Raw genomic sequence first — 23,666 nt, 5'->3', positions numbered from 1 at the left:
AGGCTCCATGCTCTGTGGGGAGTCTGCTTGAGATTCTTTCCCTCTCCCTCTGCCCCTTCCCTCTCTAAAATAAATAAATCTTTAAAAAACAATAAAAAACCCAAAACAGTAATATCTTTAAAAAGTGAGGCAAGAATGCATTTTTGGAAAATACCTTTTAATCACACTCCATTGTTATAACTGGTTCTACTTCAAATAACCCAGGAAAGAATAATGGTACAAAATTAATGATGGACTTTTAAAAACATGGACCAATGGTAATAAAATCAATAAAGGTTGTAACATTAGCAACATAAAATTGGAAAAATAAAAAAAAAAGAGGCTCTGAAAACTGTCAAAATATTAAAAATCGTATTTGATAAGAGATAAGAGAACTTTTGGTAATATGAAGTCTGGACAGGTGTCAGGCATAAGAGGAATGAGGGAAATATTCTAAAATTACAGGGGGGTATATATTACTAGTATTTGTAAAACAGTATAACTTAGTTTTATGCAGGGAGATCCTGAGAAAGATCTATAGCCCAATGAGTAAGCTTAAGAATGTTTCACCATGGGTTGGTGGCTCAGTTGTTAAATATCTGCCTTCAGCTCGAAGTCCTGATTCCAGGGTCTTGGGATGGAGTCCCAAGTCAGGCTCCCTGCTCTGTGGGAGCCTGCTTCTCCCTCTCCCACTGCCCCTGCTTCTGTTCTCTCTCTCACTGTCTGTCTCTCTCTGTCAAATAAATAAAATCTAAAACAACAACAACAAAAACAAACAAACAAACAAAAAAAAACCCTTCCACTGTCCCCATAGGTAAATATCCTTAGTTACAAATAAGATTTTTTAATAAGGATAAGAACAGAGAGAAGGTATATTGGGGTATTCTTGATAGCATGTAAGGAATGTCGAGAGTAACAAGGTGCTAGGTTGTTGGCCTGCTTATTTCTGTCCTGATATTTCTGTTAAAATGGTACTTCTCCAAACCACACACTGATAACGGAGATAAAATTGCACTTGGTTTTCATGAGCAAGTTACCCATTTCTTTAATTGCTAATAATCACCAACATTCAGTATGTTTAAAGGTGCACTGATAGAGTAAGCATGCTTATTTTAAGGTTTATGTGGATATTTATTCAGATGTTAAACAACTGAAAGCCAAAGAGCATAAAACAGAACATCCCTAAGGAAATTGTGGGAAAAGGTGATTGCCTATAGTTAGGCAAATAACCCCAGGTAAATTGCCTAAATCTTTGTTTTTGCCTAGAGATTATATTACATGGATTGTTATTTATCAGTCAGTATTTTCTCAGGAGGAGCCATACTAAAAAACAAATTTCATCTTTTGTTGCTTTTTTACCATTAACTAAAATCTGGTTCAAAATTCAAGCATTTTTTCAAATAAAAGTTTACGCCTCAGGCATTATTTAGCTTTTCCTTAAATTTTTATTTCTAGGTAGGGTTTAGGGAAATAAGAAAAAATCTTCACTTGCATAGATGAATGCACAAAAAGTTGTAGAGTGTGGTTTTACAAGTCCACAATTTAGATTCTACATACAAGTGAGATCATAGAGTATTTGTTTTCTCTGACTTAATTCACTTATCGTTAACACCCTCAAGTTTCATCCACGTTTTTGCAAATGGCAAGGTTTCATTCTATTTTTTATTAATGAATAGTATTCCATTTGTGTGTGTGTGTGTGTGTGTGTGTGTATCACATTGTCTTTACCTATTCAACTGTCAGTGGACACTTAAGATTGCTTCTGTATCTCAGCTATTATAAATAATACCACAATGAACATTAGGTTGCAGATACCTTTTTGAGTTAGTTTTTTCGTTTTCTTGAGGTACATATCTAGAAATGGAATTGCTCAATCATATGGTAGCTCTATTTTTATTTTTTTGAGGTATCTCCATACTGTTCCAATATATATTGTATAATGGCTGTGCCAGTTTACATTCCTACCAACAGTGCATAAAGAGTTCCCTTTTCTCCATATTCTCTTCAGAATTTGTTATCTCTTGACTTTTTGGTAATAGCCATTCTAACAGGTATGAGATAATATCCCATTTTGGTTTTGATTTGCATTTTTCTGATGATTAATGATGTTAAACATCTTTTCATGTACCTGTTAGCCATCCATGTCTTTGGATAAATGTTCACTCAAATCCTCTGTTTATTTTTTAATTAAATTTAAACAAATTTTTAAATTTGCTATTGTGTTGTATGTGTTCTTACATATTTTGGCTATCAACCCGTTATTAGACATGATATTTGTAAATATATTCTCTGGTTCTGTAGGTTGTCTTTTCATTTTGCATATAATTTAAAAAAATTAAATTTTTTTTTTCTCTGCAGAATTTTTAGTTCAATGTAGTTCCATTTGTTAATTTTTGCTTTTGTTAGGTGTCAAGAAGAATGTCAAGAATGATTTCTTTTAGTATTTCTGTGGTTTCAGGTCTTATATTCAAGTCCTTAATCCATTTTGACTAAGTTTTTTTGTGTGGTATAAGATAGTGGTCAAGTTTCATTCTTAAGCATGTGACTGGTTTAACCAAAACCATTTATAAGAGACTTACTATAGCTTTGTAATATAGTTTTAAATCAGGTAGTATGACGCTCTCTGGGTGGTGAGAGTGAGCATGTTTGTCTTGTTCCTTTTCTTAGAGGAAATGCTTTTAGCTTTTCACTAAAAGGAAGATGAGGAAGATGTTAGCTGTTGGCTGTACTATAGTTTTTCATTTTCGGTGCAAACGTGCAAAGTGGATACTATTTCTTCCTGTTCTACAGGTAAGGAAACTGATGCTCATTATGACTAAAAACTTTGAAAAGTTTATTATTTATTTTTTGTAATTCTGTAAAATGTGCTGCTCAAATAGCAGCATAAGGTAAGGTTATCTGCCTCAAAGGTTATTTCTTCTCTTTCTTTTTAATGGTCTTGTTACCATTTCTATTAGCTATTACTGATTCTAGGTGCCTTTTTTTTTTTTTTTTTTAAGATTTATTTATTTATTTGACAGACAGAGATCACAAGCAGGCAGAGAGAAGGGGAAGAGGCTCCTTGCCAAGCAGAGAGCCTGATATGGGGCCAATCCCAGACCCTGGGATCATGACCTGAGCTGAAGGCAGAGGCTTTAACCTCTGAGCCACCCAAGCGCCCCTCTAGGTGCTTTTTATTTGAGTTTTTAAACATTTGCTGAGTCATAAGGTGACATTTGTATCTTTTTAAACTTTAATGAGGTATAACTGACATATGACATTCTTAATTTACAGTGTCAACAGTTTGATTTGATATATATATATATACATATAAATGTTTCAGTAATGAAGATTAAAGTGAGGATTATAAAGATACTGTATGGTCACACATTCTAAAAAATCTTGTTTTTTTTTTTTTTTTTCTTCTAAATTAAGGGATGATTTAATTTCTCTCTTCTCTTGGGAATATCGATAGGTTCCCAAGTTAGACTGTAGAATCACTTGAAAAATATCAATTAGGCAATTAAATAATACCTAGACACATTTCAGAAATAAGCACTGGAGCGGATAGAATGCTATTTTTGAATAGCATTTATTTCGAAAAATACGAATCTAAGCCTCTAACTTAAGACTTTCAGAGCATGGTAAAGGAAATTATATAAAACAGGGGCGCCTGGGTAGCTCAGGTGTTAGGAGACTGCCTTCAGCTCAGGACATGATCCCGGGGTCCTGGGGTCGAGCCCCGAATCATGGTGCCTGCTGGGCGGGAGGCCTGCTTCTCCCTCTCCTACTCCCCTGCTTGTGTTCCCTCTCTTACTATGTCAAATAAATAAATAAAAATTAAAAAAAAAAAAAGGAAATTATATAAAACAGTGACTTTCAAACATTAAAATGCATCAGTATTACCGTTGAAAATACTGATTTCTGGGCTCAACTCTCAGAGCTTCTGATTCAGAGGGTCTGGTGTAGGGCTGAATTTTTGTTTTTCTAATAAGTATCCAGTTAATACTGATGCTGCTGGTCTGTGGACCACACATTGTGAATGGCTTAATACAGGAAACACTGGGGGTGGGGTGCGAGAGAGATAGGGGAAGCACTGGGTTCTGACTTCAGGTAGGAGGGAGGGGAAGCCAGTATTTGGCAACTGAGGAGGCCACAGGGGCAGAGGAGTTGAAATTCCAAGATTAATTTTTGACCCAGAGTTTTTATTTCTGAAATGTTTAAAAGAATGAATGAATGAACTAATAACATTGCCACTCATAAAAATATATTATTTGAGATACAGTGAAGGAACCATAGTGTACTTGACTGCAAAATGTGTAACAAAATACTTCCTGACAAATATTAGATTTAATCAATTTACAACACATTTCAAAGAATTACATAATCATTCACATCTGTCTTCATATGTGGAATGCTCTAAAGAACCCTATCAAAATTTAATTTGAATTCAGTGTTTGAGCAAATCTGGTTTAAATAATTTTTCTGTGGATAAGGGACAGCTTCCTTTCCACTTTTGTATGTGTGATTATTTAAAAACCCTACCTCTGTCCCTGAAAACGTAGAATGGAAAGTGCATGAAATTGGAGTATAAATGCATGACCTCTATTTTCTCGCAGGGATTTTTTTTTGTAGGTTAACAAGATTTTCACTTATTGCATGTTTGATATCTTTTGATGAGAGAAGCTATATAAATATCAAATATTATTCTAGGCAAAGGGTTCATTAGTGCTCTATTTTCCATTAATTTTGCCAAAACCAAATTGGCACTGAATGGAATTCTACAGCATGTTTGGCAACTACTTGTTTTCTGTCAAAATCATGTCAATATACAGATGGATTCCATTTTCACAGGAACTTAAATAAAGTGATATTCAAGATTAAAATTTGGGATGAAATAACTATTAATGTGTGAAATGCCTTAAGGAATTTATGCAGTAATGCAGAATGTGATGAAATGCAATAAAAGCTAACTAAATTATGAAACTACTCAGAAAAATAGATGGAGTTGGATATGTTATGATGATGACCATTGGCAGTCTCCTGTAATCACACGATACCAATAGCAAACAGAATATTTTTAAATTTAAAATTACACAGTTAGTAAATCTGGCCAGAAATAACTCCTAATGTTAATATAAAGAAATTACCTCTCTCTTGGGAAAAGTGCTGTTTGTCACTGTCTGAACACATCATAAAACTCTAATGCTACGTTGTGAAAAATTGTGTGTGTGTGAGTGAATGTGCACAAGGGTGAAACTATTGAGAGTCATGAAAGCGATCCTGTGAAAGTAGACAATCTAGGCCAAATAGCACATAAACAGCTAGATATTTCACAGGGATGAGTGTTAGTTACTCTTTTATGCTTTAGAATTACCTGAGAGTGATGACTTAAACCTATCGAAGGAGAGGAGCTTAACTAGGGAGTCTTTAGAAAGAGACACAAACTGTCCTTACTTCAGTCTTTATGACTTTATTGATAGCAACCATGTAGAAGGCACAGTCTTAAGCTGGAGAGTTACAGAGACAAAGAAACAATAAATATGTCCCCATGGAACTTAGTGGAACTTAGTTTGTGTTCTGTTAGGGAAGGCACATAATTTGAAAATGCATATATAACATGTGAAATACATGTTAAATATATAATATAAATATAGAATGTATTGACAGGGCCATTGATTTATAGAAAAGTTGGAGTTGTTCAGGTAATAGAGTTTGAGATGATGCCATTTTAAGAGAAATATCAAAGCAAGTGTCTCAGTGGGAGTGATACTTGAGCAGAGATCTGAAAACGGGTGATAACCTATGGGAAGAGACTTTCAATTTGAAAAAATAAGGGTACATGAGGGTAAACATACTTGTTATTTTTAAGGAACATCAGTAAAGCTAGAGAAGTACATGGAGGGAAACTATGGCCTGGGATACATCATGAAGACATGGAACAGATCATGTTGGCCATATAAAATTTTATATTTTAATCTAAATTGAATATAAATCCATAAGAACATTTTGAGGAGGAAAGTGACATGATCTGACTCATTTGTAAGTAAGGAATAAATTGTATCTTAATGTGGAAGTTTGCAGATTTAAGTAACGTTGTAGTAAAGGTCCATGCTTTTGAGCCTACTAAGATGCTACTGTTATCCTCATGAAATATTAATTCAGAATAATATTTAAATGCATTTAATTTCAAAATGACTTACTATATGTTAGGAATACTATGTAAGTGCTTTATTCTTCCTATGAAACACATTTATTACATCTATGAACAGTTTTGAAAGTAGTGATAAAATGAACACATGTAGTCTCTGTCAAGTTTATGTTAAAGTCTTAACGACCTCTTTTAGGGGCCTTTTATATTGATTAAATACATTTCTAAGAATTTAGTGTCTTATGTTGCTGTAAGTGAAATTAAAAAAAAAAAATACCCAATATTGAAATGCTGGCATATGAAAATGGTTTATAAGTTATCCTATTATCCAGAGATCTTGCTAAATTATTTCATTAGTTCTATCATTTTTGTAGTTTCTTTAGGATTATCTATATGAAGAATCTTGTCATCTGAAAATAAAATTTAATTTCTCACCTTATAATCTTCATGAAATTTATTCTTTTTCATATCTTCTTGCAGTAGGTATTACCTTCAGAAATGTTGTAGTGGTAAGAGCAGACATTCTTTCTTGTCCTGATCCTAGGAGTAATTGGCCCATGTTTACCGCTAAGTAGGTTAGGAGTGTGACTCTATAGAAGTTCTTTATCAGGTGGAAAAAGTTTGTTTCTATTATGTTTTTAAGAGTTTGCATCATGAATATATATTTAATCTAATACATGTGTTTCTTCATTACATGAAGGTGATATTAATGTAGGTCACCTTTCATTGTCTTTTTAAATGTGAGTCAGATTTTCCTGGTCTTTGTAATATTGAATTGAATGCTGTATACTATGAATGCTGTTAGGAAGAATTTGTGTACAACATATGGGGTTCCCCACTAGTGTTTCTCTTATTTTTTTTTAAGGATTCAAACTTCATTTTCTGGCAGATACAGATGCCTTACATTCTGCTTCTGATTCTTCATGACATGAAGATTGTGGGTTTTCTGTTAGTGTTTTATGCCCTACCCAAGGCACTGACTTCCGTCAGCCCTCAGGCTGAAAGCTGGAAAAATTTGTAAATATATCTGTGCCACTTCCTACTTTCGAATATTGACTTATCTTCAGAATCTGCCTGCCTTCAGATGGTTGTGTATTTGTGTGTGCACTTTTCTTTACTTTTTTTTTTTTTTTAGTTTGTATTTGCTATCTGTGACATCATTGAGTTCTGCAAGAACTACTTAGCTACAAAATAAGTAAAAGGCTTTATCTTCTTACTTTCAACCTATCTGAGTTTTGCAATAATAAGAAAATTTTGTATAGACAGCTCTTCATCTTTGAAGATCAGAAACTATTCATTTTCTTCAAAATCTTGCTTGATAAACTTAACAAGTTATTACATCTATGTAGGTAATTATATTTCTTCTGCTGTCATTTGAAAATACTAGTAAAATTTCAACTGGCCTATCTCGATTTGCAGATGACATGATTCTATACCCTGAAAATCCCAAAGTGATACCTGGGTGGCTCAATTGGCTAAGCATATGGGTCTTGATCTCAGCTCAGGTCTTGACCCCAGGGTCGTGAATTCAAGCCCAACATGGAGCCTACTTGGAAAGGAGAAAAAAAAAATCACAAAGAACCTACGGACTGACAAAACCTAAAGCAAAATTATGAGAAATAATAAATTCAGCAAATCATTAGGATAGAAGATCAATATAAAAATTGTTTTTATATACCAGCAATGATTATTAAAAAAGGAAACTAAGAGAGCAAATCTATTTATAATAGTATTCAAAATAATCAAATGCTCTCGAATGAATTTAATGAAGAGATAAACTTAATGCAAAAAAAATTATATACTGAAAACTGTAAAACAGTGCTGAAAGAAATTAAAGACTTAGATGAAATGGAAAGACATTCTGTGTTCATGGATTATTACTGAGAAGTCAAAACTAACCAGTTATCTATAGATTTCATACAATCCATACTAATATTCCCAGTGGCCAATTGTGTGAATGTAGAAAAGTAGATCCTGAAATTCATACGGAATTGTGAGGAGCCCAGCTTTACCAAAATGACCCTGAAAAAGAAGAACAAAGTTGGAACTCTCACAATTCCTGATTTCAAAATTTGCTACAAAGATACTGTAACAAATATAGTGTAATATTGATATAATGACAGACATTGAAGTCAATGGAATAGAACTGGGAATCTTGAAATAAACTCCATCTATAATCCTGTGATGCTGGACAAGTTGCCAAGGCCATATAATGAGCAAAAACTAATCTCCTCAGTAACAGATAATGGGATGACTGGATATCTACAAGCAATAAAGTGAGGTTGTACATTTATTTCTACAACATATACAAAAATCAGCTCCAAATAAATCAATGGCCTACATAGAAGAACTATGGAGAGGAAATGAAGGGTGACTGCCGAATGAAGTTTGCCTGGTACACAGTTTTCCTTTGGGGTGATGAAATATCTTGAAATTAGATGGAGGTGGTCGTTGTACAATGCAAATGAATTAAATTATACACTTTACAAAGGTTAATTTTATGTTAGGTGAACTCACCTAAAAAGTCACACTGTTACTCTTTTTCACGGATGGACAAAACCCCAAGATTTAGAACATGTTCTGTTGGAAAGGCTTGTGGGGAAAACAGGTGCTGTCACACTCTGCTAATGGGAATGCAAAATAGCACAAACCCCATTGAGGGGAATCTGGCAATCCCGAGCAAAATTGCATGTGTACTAGCCCACTTCTAAGAATAGCTTCCATAGATGCAGTGGCTAAAAGACCAAATGATGTATGTGCAAGTCCATTCAGTGGAATTCTTTGTAATAGCGAAAGAGTAGAAACAGGGTAAATGTCTATTAGTAGGGACTGGGGGGGATAAGCCAGGTTTCATTCACACAATGGAGGACTCTGTGTCTGTAACAAGGACTGAGGAAGATCAATTCACTGCTGTGAAGAGATTGCTGGGGTGGGTTTTTCCATGAAAAAAGCAAAGTGAATGTCCAGAATAGACAAACCTACAGAGACAGATCTAAAGAGATTAGTGTCTGCCTATGGCTGGGAGGAAAAGGCATGGGAGAGAGGAAGATTAGGAATTTCTTATTCAGCAATAAAATTAAGTGGTGATGAGTGTACAAGTCTGAAAAGACTAAAAACCATTGAATTGTATTTTTAAATGGGTAAACTTTATAATATGTGAATTATATCTCAATAAAGTTGTTCTAGAAAAAGAGAGGTGATAGGTTTGGCACATGGTTGCAGAAATCTGTCAGATTGCATATTTTCCATCATTGAGCTACAGTAAATTAATAGTCCGAAGGCAATGGTCCGGGTTAATGGGGATTTTTATAAAATACTGTTATTTAGAGAGACCTCCAAAATGGGGGCAGAGGTTAGAAAGAAGTGATTTCCAATCTAGGTTAAATTAATACAAAGTTCTAGGAAATAATTTTTGAGATAAAACAGAGTGCTTCCTCATTTAGAAGGCCAAGAACCAAACTATTGGAAGCAAATTGAATTGGGCCTAGAGAGTTATTTTGGAGAACCCGAAGGAAAAAAAATATTTCAAACTGGCTCAAGAAGTGACAGAAAAGCAAATGGAAAAATGGCAGCTAAAAGTATAAATAAGGTGATCTGGTATCTAATCTTGCCAGGACTGGTTATAGATGAATTATAAGAAAAGTCTAGAAGAATTCCACAGGAGAACATTAAAAATAGGATTAAGGAAGGAGTCTAGGAAAGAAATAGTTTAAGTTGGCCAGCCTCTCTTTGTTTATGCGTATCTGGATCTCTCATGGTAGCGGGAAATTCCTGTAGAATGGGTCATTGTACACTTTTCACAATCAGAATGTTGGAGGAAAATGAGAAAACCGAGGTGCTACTGAGAAAACCAGTAATACAGAAGGTGATGACAAAAGAAGGGAGCAAGCTAAATTTGTGGAGGCTGCAAGATGTCAGGTGACAAGATAAGTAGACAAAAAGTTGTTGATTATAAATTAGCCAACCAGAATAATTTTGCAGTGATTCAAAAGCAATTAAAAGAGTCACATCATCACATTAAATTCACTTTAATATTCAACTTATCTGTCACCTGTCAAAACAAGTTTTTTTTTTTAAGAAAAGCTTTTATGTAAAATATACTATAGTAAATTTAAGAACATTCAATCCTTGATTATAGTTGTATAAGTGAAGGAAGGACACATGAATAAAATGAGTCTTACAGATAATTTGATCTTTTTTTGTAGTATATGCTGAAGATTAAATATTTGTGGGGTTATTGGTATTATTAAAATTTACTTCTGCACCTTGATATTCCAGAGATTGGGTAATCAGTATACAGAGAAATGGCTCACCTTTAATCTAGCAAACTTGATTTCTTGATTTTAAGGGATTTATGTCATGGACTTCTGAAAATAGTGTTTTTAAAGGATACCTAGTACTGATAGGGAAAGCTGGTTTCGAAAGAATTATCAGATTTCCCACCCTGCCCCCACATTTCCCCTGACCAGTATCCAATTCAGTGCATTTAAAAACAAAGGGGGGAACTTATGTGAATGTTAAACATAGACTTTATGATTAATAATCATAGAAAATAGTTTTCTCAGTTCCTCAACTTACTTTCTCCTCAGAATATTTGAGATGCTTCCCAACTGTTAGTTCATATGTTCACTTCCAAAATATAAAAAGATTATTATATTTCCTTGTTGATTTTAAATCTAAAATGTGGATTCAGGATTCAACTCTACTACTAGATTAGTTTCTTTTGACCTTTTATCTTTTCAGATGTTATCCAAATGGAACAAAAATATTCTCTAAGAACGCATAGGATAAAAAAGGGAGAAAAAATATTTTTTAAAGATTTTTATTTATTTATTTGACAGAGAGAGAGAGAGATCACAAGTAGGCAGAGAGGCAGGCAGGTGGTGGGGGGGGGAGGAAGCAGGCTCCCTGCTGAGCAGAGAGCCTATAAGGGGGTTTGATCCCAGGACCCTGGGATCATGATCTGAGCTGAAAGCAGATACTTAATTACTGAGCCACCCAGGCGCCCCGAGAAAATATATTTTTGATGGTTTGTTCAATCTTTTAAATTTTGTTCTTGTTTTTACCTATATAGAGATAATCTAAAAGCTGTATTTTAAATCTAAGGAAAGAAATTCCAGATGTCAGGGACCAAGAGATTTACTTATTTAATTTGTGGTGTTTGAAAATTATAATGTGGAGTTCACAATTATGGGTTTGGAGTTCTGAAGGCAATTACTTTTTATAAACAAAGTATTATTCCATTATTGTTATTTTATGTTGTTATAGCTCAAGGAATTTGTCTCAACAATTTGCATTTTTAAGTAAATATTGTCTTCTTGGTAGGTTTCATTATACCATGAGCTTCCTAATGTTTATATTACACCTGATTTATGATCATTTTGTTAATATTCTTTCTGAAGAGATTTCACAGAATTAATCTAACTTAATATTGATCAGAATCATTTAATTTATATCTGATAATCATTTTATTTTTTCTTTTCATTAGCAATGTATTTCTCATTAGCTTTAGTCTTCAACATAGATTTTTAAATCTAAACTATGTTAAAACAAAATACATTTCTAGTAGGGCTTCAAATGCTGGTAATTCTTTGGTTCTTCATTTTCTGAATTTTTTTATGTATCGACTATGTGCAATTACTACTCTAAGAATGAATGAATGGTAAGGCACTGAGCTGAATTTTATCTCCATCTCCAGGTCTCACTTAAAAGTCATCTTTCCTGTAAAACTTCCCAAGTATTCTAGTCCATATTGATTTTTTTTTATCTAAGTTTATATTAACATTCATCATTTGGATTCATCAGTCAATTAAACAGTTTTTTTGTTGAGTGCTGATAATATGCCAGGAACACAAAACAGATATGATATTTGATTATACTTTAATATTTCTCATTTATTATATATGTATATACATATTGCTAAGAAAACCTTGAGGATTATATCATTTTAATTTTTTTCTCACAGAATTGGGTACAAAATAAGAATGTAATAAATATATATTGAATTTATCAAATTATATATGTGATAAACTTAACAAGGATAAATGATTTGTCATCTTACAATCAATAATCCTATTAATTGGGTGATGGGCCTTCTTTTTATTTATGTATTTATTCTTATTCTTTTTTTAAGTAACCACCCCCCCCCAGCATGGAGTCCTAAGTGAGGCATGAACTCATGACTCTGAGATCAAGACCTGAGCTGAAATCAAGAGTTGGATGCTTAACTGACTGAACCACCCATGTGCCCCTGGGGGATGGACCTTCTTAATATTAAACACTTTTGGGGAACCTGGGTGGCTCAGATGGTTGAGTCTGCCCAAAGCACAAGTCCTTATGTCCAGCTCCCAGCTCAGGAGTGAGTCCGCTTCTCTCTCTCCCTCTGCTTCCCCCAAACCCCCACTTGTGCACCTTCTGTCTCTGTCTCTCTCAAATGAATAAATAAAATATTTTTAAAAGATATTAAACACTTTCATCATGCCTGATCTACAAAGGAAGGAAGGGAATGTAAGCTAAAAGAAAGTCACCTTAACCCCCTGCTCCTTCCACCCACGGCCATTATTACAGACTCTGTTATATAATAAATTATAGAAACATAATTTCAAGTGAGGAAACAGAATGCTGTAAACTTTTAAAAGGGAAACTGATCCATCATGGATGTATGCCATGCATAAATTTTTTGAATATGTAAAGTGTTAGTTGACATCTAAAAGAAGAGTAGGAGTTAATAAAATGAATAGATGAAGGGATCTCACACTTTTAGAAATGTGGGAAGTTCCAAAGGAAAGTGGGAGAAGCATGGCTGTAAATAACTGAAAAGAAGTCAGTATTGCCCCCATTTTGAGCAACAGCTTAAAATGACATATTATCTGAGGGTATCCGATAGTGACTTTATCAGTATCTCATTGTTAATCAGATAGAAATATGCAGATTCAAACTCGTCTGTCTAATCCTAAATCTTCTGATGATATAGATAAATCCAAAATTTAATCACAGTATGGAAGAATTGTCGTAATCTGGCCCTAGCTTTCCTCTCAATCTAATTTTCCATTCTACCTCATCATGTAAACTGCATTTCAGACAAATGATATGGTAAAATCTTAGTCACAAAACAAATCTTATTTATCTTCCTCTTCCCCTCAGGACCTGGCAAAATATCTTGCTCCAGTAGGAAATCAGTAGATATTTATTGAATTTTCATTAACAGTTCCATTGTCATAAAATGCAGTTTGTATTGTTAAAAAAAAATGGATACTGCTTATCAAATAAAAAAGCAGACAAGTGTTTGGTTTTGTTATTTGAGAATAAAAAACAATTTAGCCAAAATAGCATGATAAATAGTCTGTGACAAATGTTGCAAAACAGAGGAGTTAGTTCTGAGTAAAATTTTAATTAATCCCTGAGCAAAAGAAATATAGTATCAAATATGTACAGTTATTTGAAATATTTGAATATTGAAGTTTTTGTTGTCATAAGCAGTTATAATTTATGTCATTTTGCTTGAATAACATAGCTTCAGTGTTGTCTTTTTTGGAACCTGGTAGACTATGAATAAATAAAACGAGGTTTTCCATTTCAGAAACTCATCTCCTTATTGTCTGAAATTGTGTCATTTGCTTTGTATAGTCAGTTTATAATGGAGAATTGTCATATGAATTAATAAACTAAATACCCTTTTCAAATATGCACACAAAACTCTGTTATTAAATATAAAATATATATCCTAATTATAAAATACAGTTGAGCTATTATTACTTGAGATACATTCTCTGGTGAAGTTTTTTTCTTTCTTTCTTTCTTTTTTTTTTTTTAAGTATTTATTTATTTGACAGAGAGAGATCACAAGTAGGCAGGGAGGAGGCAGAGAGAGAGAGAGAGGAGGAAGCAGGTTCCCAAGCCAAAGGCAGAGGATTTAACCCACTGAGCCACCCAGGCGCCCCTGTGGTGAAGTTTCTAATGAAATTCTAAAGCCATGTGGTTGGAAGTTCTATCATCATGATATGACTTATATTTTTGGTGTCTTCTGGTTTTTATTATTTTCTATGTTGTGACCCCAAAACATTTATGCCTTCTAACCAATTATCTAACTCTAATTCTAGTCCATTGTGGGAGAAGTCTGTGGCAAAGCTTAAGACAATAAACAACTACTTTTATGTTTCACCATGATGAGGAATGAGTTTTTATTATTCCTGGGCTGATAGAGGAAGTAAGGTGGGGGCTTCTCAGTGATGGTGTATTAAGTGCATTAAATGAATTTCTTAATCAAATTCTATAACAATCTTTTGAGGGATGATTTTTTTCTTACTCCTATTTAATATGAAGAAAGTGGCATTCCTTTGGTTACACAGCGGAAAGAAGTACTGGACTCTTTTTCTCCCGTAGTTTTTAGGTCCATGTGGTTGGAATCTTTTGAGTTAAACTTCAAGCTCTATTAACTTTGAAAGGAGGTAGACCCACTGATCACAATTTTAGTTTGAGAGAGCTGAAAGGAGCCCTGACACATCCATCTTCAATGTAAACTTGGGAAATATACGTAATCTTCATGAGTTTCAGTTTCATTCTCTATAAAATGAGAATAATAGCACTTATCTTTTGAGGTTATTGGGATAAATGACATAAAGTGTATAAACCATATTGCCCAGTGCCTGGTATTGAATCCCTTTTGCTGTTTTTATTCCTAATGACAGAAACACTGAAAGTAGTAACCTAATCAGAAATTGAGGCCCTTTCCTAGCAGCCTGTGTTTGGGTGAGTTGTCTCTAACTGAATCATCTGTGTAACTAGAATAAACTTACTATCTCTAAGAATTTTATAAAGATTAAAATTGATAATGTATGTAGTGCTCCTGGCAGAGTATCTGACACATTGTGAGGTCTTAACGTATATTTATGTCTTAGTCTTCTCTGTGTGAATGACCTTAGCTACAATTTTAATGTATAGGAAGTGGGACCACTGAAAGATGCAGGGACCACCAACCAAGTCTGAAAATCTTTATGAGTTTTCAAATCTCTGTGAAACACTATTTGGGTAACGGTGTTTGGATTGGGAGAAATTCTCTAAGGTGCCAAGTTGCAAGTGTGCAATTTATGTGGTTTTTCAGATTAATATGTTATAAAGGAACTTGGCTACTAATTCTGCTTTTAAAAGTTTAACTGCATTACATAGTGAAATTAGAACCTCTGTTTTCAATGTCTAATTTTACAACCTTTTAAAATATAGCTTTTTAAATTAATTTTAGCCAGAGCCAATACCTTAAAATATATAGACTTATTTAAGTAACTCTTTAAGTATATTAAACAACTGTCTATTAAGCTAGCCTCAATGAAACTTTAGTTATATTAAACAAATTTATTATTGAATATGACATTTATTATTTTAGGTACTGTCAGTTACAAAGAGAGATCTGTGAGAACACTGCATATGTGTAAACATTAATGTGATCAGCCACAACAAAATCAATTTTGGTGGTCAACTGTAAGGATTTGGTGATTAAAAAAATTAATCATTATATAGTTTTATAGAAAGATTCTTAAATCATTATTTCAACAAAATGGTTTCCCAAACTTTTCTTTTATCATTTGAAAATATTTTCAATTAGTATAAATTTACATTTTAACATTATTAAGTTTTGTATCATTCCATTGAATCATATCCAGATCTGAAACATTTCTAAGATTTCTAGGAAATAATCCTAATGTCCTAGATTATGAATATCTTATATCTGATCAATGGGATTCCAGCTATGTTCCTTTAACTCTGTCCAACTATATACAATCACTTGTTCATATCTATTTTTAAGTTCTTAAAATTTGCACATGAATTCTGCTAAATACTACAAGTTAACTTACATATGTATATAAAATAGCACTCAGTAGCTTAGATTTTTTTTTTACACTTTTAGGGTGATTTATAAAATTATGAAGGGAATTTTGACTATATGTGTCGTACATATTCGTTTTTGAGCCTAACTTATAATAAAACGAGATACCTCTGGATTTGAATTTAACATTTGTGTAAAACAACATAAATATGGTTAACATTTACTTAATGTCCTACACTTCAGAAAAACTTGAGTTTTTCAGTAATACAGGAAAAAGTAACAATTATGTATTTTAGCTACATGATTTTTTTGTTGTTGTTATTATAGTGTTGATTTTAAGAGTATCAAACCAGAGGACTTTTAAGGATTTCTAAATTAATAGCAAGCTGATTATTAAAATACCATGGAAACAGCTAAAATATTTATAAACACCTTAAAATCAAATATAAAATTATAAATAAGACTTGAATTATACTCCCATCACAGTTCAAAATATTTCTGTTCAGTAGAAATAATTCAGTCATTCATTACAAGAGTACTGTATACCAATGATTTTCTGACAGTGAAGCTACAACAGTGAACAAACTAGAAAAAAAAAAATCATTGTGCATGGGAGCTTTCATTTAATAGGAAAATCAGGCAAAAACCAAGGTAGGTAGTTAATGGTATGGGAAATGATGACATGCTACAAAGCAAAAAGTAACAGGGTTTTTGGAAGGAGGTTGCGGGGCTGCATAGAAGGAAGTATTGGTTTTACAAAATTAAATAGAGTGGTCAGAAAAGATTTCATTGAGAAAGTGACATTTTATTAAAGATCTAAAGGCAGAAAGGAAATACATCATGCAAATATATGAGGAAAGAACATCTTGGGTCCAGGAAAGAGAAGTGAAAATGGCTTCAAGCCCTGAATAGTTAAGAGGTCAGAGTGAGCAAAGAGAGTAGTATTATGTATGAAAAAACAAGACAACAAGCCCGAAATGGAGTTGCTTATGCTAAACCTTATGTCACAAAGCTGCACCAATCCTTAGCTCTTGGTCAGTTTGTGGTTCCAGTCTAGGGCTTAGAAACACAGTTTATATCCTAAAGCCCTTTATGCACTATTGAGTTTTTCATTAGCATAGCTCATGGCTAAAATTTTAAAAGTTGTAAGATTTCTGTGGCTGTCTATAGGTCTTTTTGTGATTATGTATATCTTCTAGATCTTTTTTTTTTTTTTTCCTTACCTCTGATGGTATTGCCTAAATTAATTTGAAAGAGAACTTTAGATTATGGTTAAGCTATTTAATGCCTCATGAAATTTTTATAGTAATCTAAACATAATTATTAAGAACTAGTAAATAGATGAAAGTAAAAGTTTGTAAAAAGTTTAAATAATAATTATGCTTTATTGTATGTCTACTTTAAAATAATTTCTATATCTTCAGTAACTTAAAACTTTGAAGTTATACTGATAAAAGTTTAGTTACGTTCATTGAATATCTACATAATTTCCAAATAAGATGCAATGCTGAAATTTTAGTTACTGAATATAGGTTTATCCACTTTTGGCTTGCATTTACAGAGAAACTAAAGATAATTGGGTGTATTAGTAAACATGTTTTGCGCCACACTGAAAAATTTACTGAGGAAGAATATGCTTCTAGAAATTATAAAATATATTTATAGATTTGCCAATCCACAGAATGTGAGTGTAACCATCCACAATTGCTTACATCTTAGTTTTCACTAGGAATAAAGCATTTTAATCAATATATTTATTTAAAGCTCCCTTAATAAGTTTGAGAGGAAACAACTGTGTATGAAAAGTAGGTAAGGAAAGACTTGTTCCAGAAAGAGAAGAATAAAAAAGAAAAAGACAAAATCTGAATGAACATAAAAAGCTGTAGGAAGTTTATGGAAAAAGAATCTTGGAAAAGGAGTTTTATGTGTGGTCAAGCTGGCTAAGATTAAAATGGGTTTATTAAATTTTTTTTTAAAATGAGTTTTAATACCTAATGTATACAGGTGCAAAATTAGAATTTGGTTTTCTCCCTATTAACAGGACAAAGTTTTTTTGGAGTTTTGGTCTGCTCTTGATTAGAGATTGTAAAAGGTTTTTGTCTGTTTGTTTAACCTTTTGAATAATCTACCTATAAAGCAAAGAATTTTTACCAAATAACCTATTGTGCTTCATGTTATCTCTGAGTTTTTCAAGCTGAGCAACTTGGACAATTGTCTTTAGTAGAGATGGAGAAGAAACAGATTTACAGGGTGTGAGTGTGTGTGGTGGTTGATGAGGAGTGACCAGAAAGCTCAAATTTGGGTATGAGGATTTGATAATCTTACTAGATAGTCAAGGAGAGATGTCAAGAAACTAAGTTAATTACGTAAAGAAGATAAGCAGAAAACTGTGGGCTCAAGGTATCAATCTAGGAATTATCAGAATATTTAAAGCTATTTATGTGTTCACCAAAGATTTGATAGACATTAGAATGTAGATGAAAAGAAATTCAAAGAAACAAACATTAGGCACTCCAACTTTTAGAGTTTGGGGGTAAACAGAAGATTGAGACAGAACTCCTAGAAATATAGTGGAAAACACATGGCACAATGGATAATATAGGCCAGTGGAAGAAGAAAGGGAGTGGAAATGAATGATCAAAAAGGACTCACTGGGCAGGTAGAATGAGAATATAAAACTGATTTTAATCTAAGCCTTTAGTTTAGAATGGACTGAATTCAAAGGAGTCTTCTGGGGCTGAATTCAAAGGAATCTTCTGTTATTCACCCCCCCCCCAAAAAAGTAATATTACAAATTAGAAAGTAAGGGCAAAAGTTAGTTGTATTTTCTGATACTGACCAGATAATTACAGAATGTTGGGACCATTCTTGGACTACACCCAAGAATACTGAGTAACTAATTCTCAGTCTACTGATACAGAAATGAAATTTTTTGACATTTGGAGAAAGAGGACATTGTTCCTGGACCTTTTAAATAGCTCTGAGACAGAAATATTCACTTTTTGGTAGATTTGTGCTATACTGATTACCTCATCCGCTTTTTGTGTTATTGATTTTTTTTTTTTTTACTATTTCCCTGCTTGATTTCTGACATTTGCAGTTAAACTCAGAAGTGTAGAGCCTTGTGGCATATTGAAAAATTCCCTTTGCCCTCTTAATTAAATCTGAAATTCAGCCTCCTTTCAGTCACTTGACCTCCTTTATTTCTTGCTTTAGGTTTACTGAAACCATCATTTTGAAAGGAATAGCTAGTATTCATATGATTAAATCTCTAGCCAATGGGCATTTAAATCTTAAACTGCTAGGCCCATTCCTTAACTTTCTAATCTTTAACATGTTTTTGTGAAAGAAAGGATAATCCTTTTGCTACACCAAGGCTCTCTCATTGTTTAGTCTCATCATGTGACTAGTTCTAACCAATGAGTTTTTAGAAGCAGTATTACACTTCAGGCTAAAGCATTTAATTGCTAATGCAAGATTGTCTGGGGCTTTCCTTATTCTTGTTCATTAATGGAACTTTGAGATGGTGGTTTCTCCATCAATCTGGATACCTGAGAAACTACGATGGGCAGAGAGTACTCTATCCCTTAGTTTTAGATAGTGTTTTTGTTTTTTGTTTCTTTAAAGCACAGCATGGTCCAGTGAATCTTGACTGAAACAGTCCTATAGGAAGTCTGCTTCCAAAATTTGTTTCCAAATTTTTTAGATTCAAAAGGATCTAGGAAACAATGATCAATTGACAGGCCATGTAGGGTTGGTTTTGTCACTTAGAATAATTGTTAAGTGTATTTTCACATCTTTAATTTTTATTTCAAAATACATGTTTATAAAAATATTTTTAATTAAAAAGTATGAAACTAACAAATTTTAAATAAAAATATCACCAATAATCTCAATGTATGGTTAAGATTCATTATTTTAATCTTTTTAATATTTCAAATTATTAGTATATTACTTTAGAGTCATAATAAAATACTCATAATAGCTCATCTTGTTTGAGCATTAATTACCTCCTACACACTATTCAAAGACTTTAATATACACTGATTCATTATGTTCACAATAATCTGTAAGGCACTCTCCATTTTAATGGCTGAGAAAATAAGAAGCAAGGAATAACTTGCTCAAGATCACTCAACTAGTGGTTTGTGTGAGATATTTTGTGGAAGCAGTTTGTAGGAGGACCCAGAAAGTCCAATAAGACTTGTACTCAACCACTAGACTAGATTCATGTGTGATTGAATATTTCTTATTCACATCACTTTAGATGTTTCATAATGCACTTGACACTTGGCTGATACTGGACATTATATTCTTCCAATATTTTGTATGAATAATTTTGAGATAAATATTGGGCAAACTTTCCTCCTTGTAGTTCAGAGTATTTCTATGACTTAGGTTCCTAGAAGTGTCTATTTTGGCTGAAAGAACATAAACATTCTTTGGTATCTGAATAAAAATTTCATAGTAATATTTTTAATATATTGTATTTTAATATATTATATTAAATATATTTAATATATTGTATTGAATATGTTGTATTAAACAACAATATATTATATTTAATATATTGTATTAAACAAACAATACAATATATTTAATATATTGTATTGTATTGAGTAATACATGAAAGAGTGCCCATTGAATGGACATGGATATAAATCCAACCCAGAATCATGGGTAAACAATAGTGTAGGATGGACTAAGGGTCTCAACTTTGACACGAGAAGTATGGAAGGGTATAATATTGTATTATACAATTACTTTAATCTGTGTACCACGTGACCTAAATCCACTTTCTATACCTAAATCTACTTAGATAAGATACTCATATTTTGGTTTCACATTGATTTGAGCATATTTTAAATAACAGTGTCTAGTAACAGTGTTACTTGATTAGAAAATGAGCAAAATAACTGAAAAACCCTGTGCAACACTGTATCAGGGCTAAAGGAAATGTCACACTGTTCAATTTTAAATTAAGAGGACAAAATAAACTCCTAATGTGGTAGATAAATCCAAAAGCATGAAGAAAATGTTTACCAGATTGAAATAACAAAGGAGAACAGATTAACCTAATCCAGGAATGAATAACAGAATTACTATGCTTCTTTTGTTAAGCATTAATTTTTCATAGGCTTTAAAAGGATTTGACTTATTTCTTGTAGTTATAGAATGTACAAAATCCATTGCCAATGACGCTCATTATGCACAGTGAACCTGGTGTGTTAGCAATGAAGTGAGACATATTTAAATGTAAAGAGTAATACTGAGAGAATTCTCTGCACCCATTCATTTGCATTGCAAGTAGATTCTGAAAGGTAATCAGAAGTTTTTTAGAAAAAAGAATATACTACATTTTCCCCCTCCTTTTTCCAATTGTAATAGAAGAGTTCTTGTCTTCAAAGTTTTACTGTTGTTTACATGACTTCCTTCTTAGGACTCTACTATTATTCTGAACAGTGGACAAAGAGAAAAAAATAGCTGAAAGATGTTAAGATTATTTTGTAGCTTTTATCTCTAAGAAGACAGTGTGTATCAGCCAATGTCTATAATTAAGTCTGGGCTGTTTAACTGTGACAAGTCACTTAAATTTTCTGGCTTTAGGTTATATGCAAAAAGCTTGGTAGTAGTCATAACTATTCTTTTTAAATTTAATTTTATTTATTTATTTATTTGACAGAGAGAGAGAGATCACAAGTAGGCACAGAGCCAGGCAGAGAGAGGGGGGAAGCAGGCTCCCTGCTGAGCAGACTCAATCCCAGGACCCTGGAATCGTGACCTGAGCCGAAGGCAGAGGCTTAACCCACTGAGCCACCCAGGTGCCCCATTCATAACTATTCTATTAAAAGGGTTGTTGTGAGGTTGTTAGCTTTGAATGAGCAAGTGTATGTGATGGGTAAACCATAATAATTATTTTAGATACAAAAAAATGTGACATACTATAAGAAATTCATATTTAGTAGATGTTTATTAACTCTCTTCCCCATGCTAATCTGCTGTATATTAAAATTCCATTCATAGCTTGACCAGTGGGGCTTTTTTATAATCTTTTAGGCCATATTGCTTTTGTTAATTTCTTAATTTCTGTGACCCTAGGGGCCACCCAGTGTATGTATGTAGTAGATAGTTGAAGTAAGTAGACATTCAGGATACTTGCATTTGGAATCCAGTGTTATACTCAATCTTCAGTTGTAATAATTTTGATTTAGCTATCTAATACCTCTTACCATTGCTTCTGCTGTGCCTTTCCTAATTCAATGTACGACTATGAAAGAAAATAAAAATTTAAGATAACTCACTCTTAATAAACCTCTAAAGTGCTTCTTTAAATGAAACCAAATGGTATTATGCTACCAAGTGGAAGGTATTACTTTTATTTCTGAACATTTTTAGCATGAAATACATATTTCAGAATTTGATATTAACTATCATATTGTCTACTGAGATATGTTATTTCCTTTTCAACTCAATTGTAAGTTCTTTAGGATCAGGGTATTATATCTTACATATGATTTTCCTTTGTAGTTCTATTATAATACCATAAAAATAATAGATGATAGTAATTTATTTATTTATTTATTTTTTATTTTTTTATTTTTTATTTTTTTTTTTATTTTTTTTATTTTTTTATTTTTTTATTAACATATAATGTATTATTATCCCCAGGGGTACAGGTCTGTGAATTGCCAGGTTTATACACTTCATAGCACTCACCATATCCTCCCCAATTCCATAACCCAACCACCCTAGTCCCCTCCCCCTGGCAACCCTCAGTTTGCTTTGTGAGATTAAGAGTCTCTTATGGTTTGTCTCCCTCCCAATCCCATCTTGTTTCAGTTTTTCCTTCCCTACCCTCCAAGGCCCCCATGTTGCCTCTCTGCTTCCTCATATCAGGGGAATCATATGATAATTGCCTTTCTCTGATTGACTTATTTCACTCAACATAATGCCCTCTAGTTCCATCTATGTCATTGCAAATGGCAAGATTTTATTTCTTTTGATGGTTGCATAGTATTCCATTGTATATATATACCACTTCTTCTTTATCTTTTCATCTGATGATTGACATCTAGGTTCTTTCTATAGTTTGGCTATTGTGGACATTGCTGCTACAAACATTTGTGTGCAAGTATCCTTTCTAATCACTACATTTGTATCTTTAGGGTAAATACCCAGTAGTGCAATTGCTGGGTTGTAGGGTAGCTCTATTTTCAGCTTTTTGAGGAACCTCCATGCTGTTTTCCAGAGTGGTTGTACCAGCTTGCATTCCCACCAACAGTGTAGGAGGGTTTCCATTTCCGCATCCTTGCCAGCATCTGTTGTTTCCTGACTTGTAAATTTTTGCCATTCTGACAGGTGTGAGGTGGTATCTCATTGTGGTTTTGATTTGTATTTCCCTGATGCCAAGTGATGTGGAGCACTTTTCCATGTGTTTGTTGGATAATAATAATAATTATTATTTTTAAAGATTTTATTTATTTATTTGACAGACAGAAATCATAAGTAGGCAGAGAGACAGGCAGAGAGAGAGGAGGAACTAGGCTCCCCGCTGAGCAGAGAGCCTGATGCAGGGCTCGATCCCAGGACCCTGGGATCATGACCTGAGCTGAAGGCAGAGGCTTAACCCACTGAGCCACCCAGGCACCCCGATGATAATTATTTTTATGTATTGATTATATTAAATATTTTCTGAGCTACATGTTATCAACAACTGCCTTCTCTTTCTTTACAGTG

At 33.1% G+C, this 23,666-nt stretch overlaps 1 long non-coding RNA gene across 2 annotated transcripts in view; it reads left to right on the top strand.

Moving 5' to 3' along the window:
• LOC309869415 overlaps nucleotides 1-23,666 on the top strand; it is a 94,240-nt gene that overhangs the window by 25,006 nt on the left and 45,568 nt on the right. For both annotated transcript variants that reach the window (XR_014314172.1, XR_014314173.1), the window contains 2 exons: nucleotides 2,647-2,769; nucleotides 14,797-14,857. This is a non-coding gene — a long non-coding RNA (uncharacterized lncRNA). The remainder of the gene's footprint in view (nucleotides 1-2,646; nucleotides 2,770-14,796; nucleotides 14,858-23,666) is intronic.

This window comes from Mustela nivalis (genome assembly GCF_964662115.1).
Source record: "Mustela nivalis genome assembly, chromosome: 7".
Classification (NCBI taxonomy): Eukaryota; Metazoa; Chordata; class Mammalia; order Carnivora; family Mustelidae; genus Mustela; species Mustela nivalis.
The sequence above is the reverse complement of the archived record's forward strand: the minus strand, read 5'-3'. Positions and strand labels throughout refer to the sequence as shown.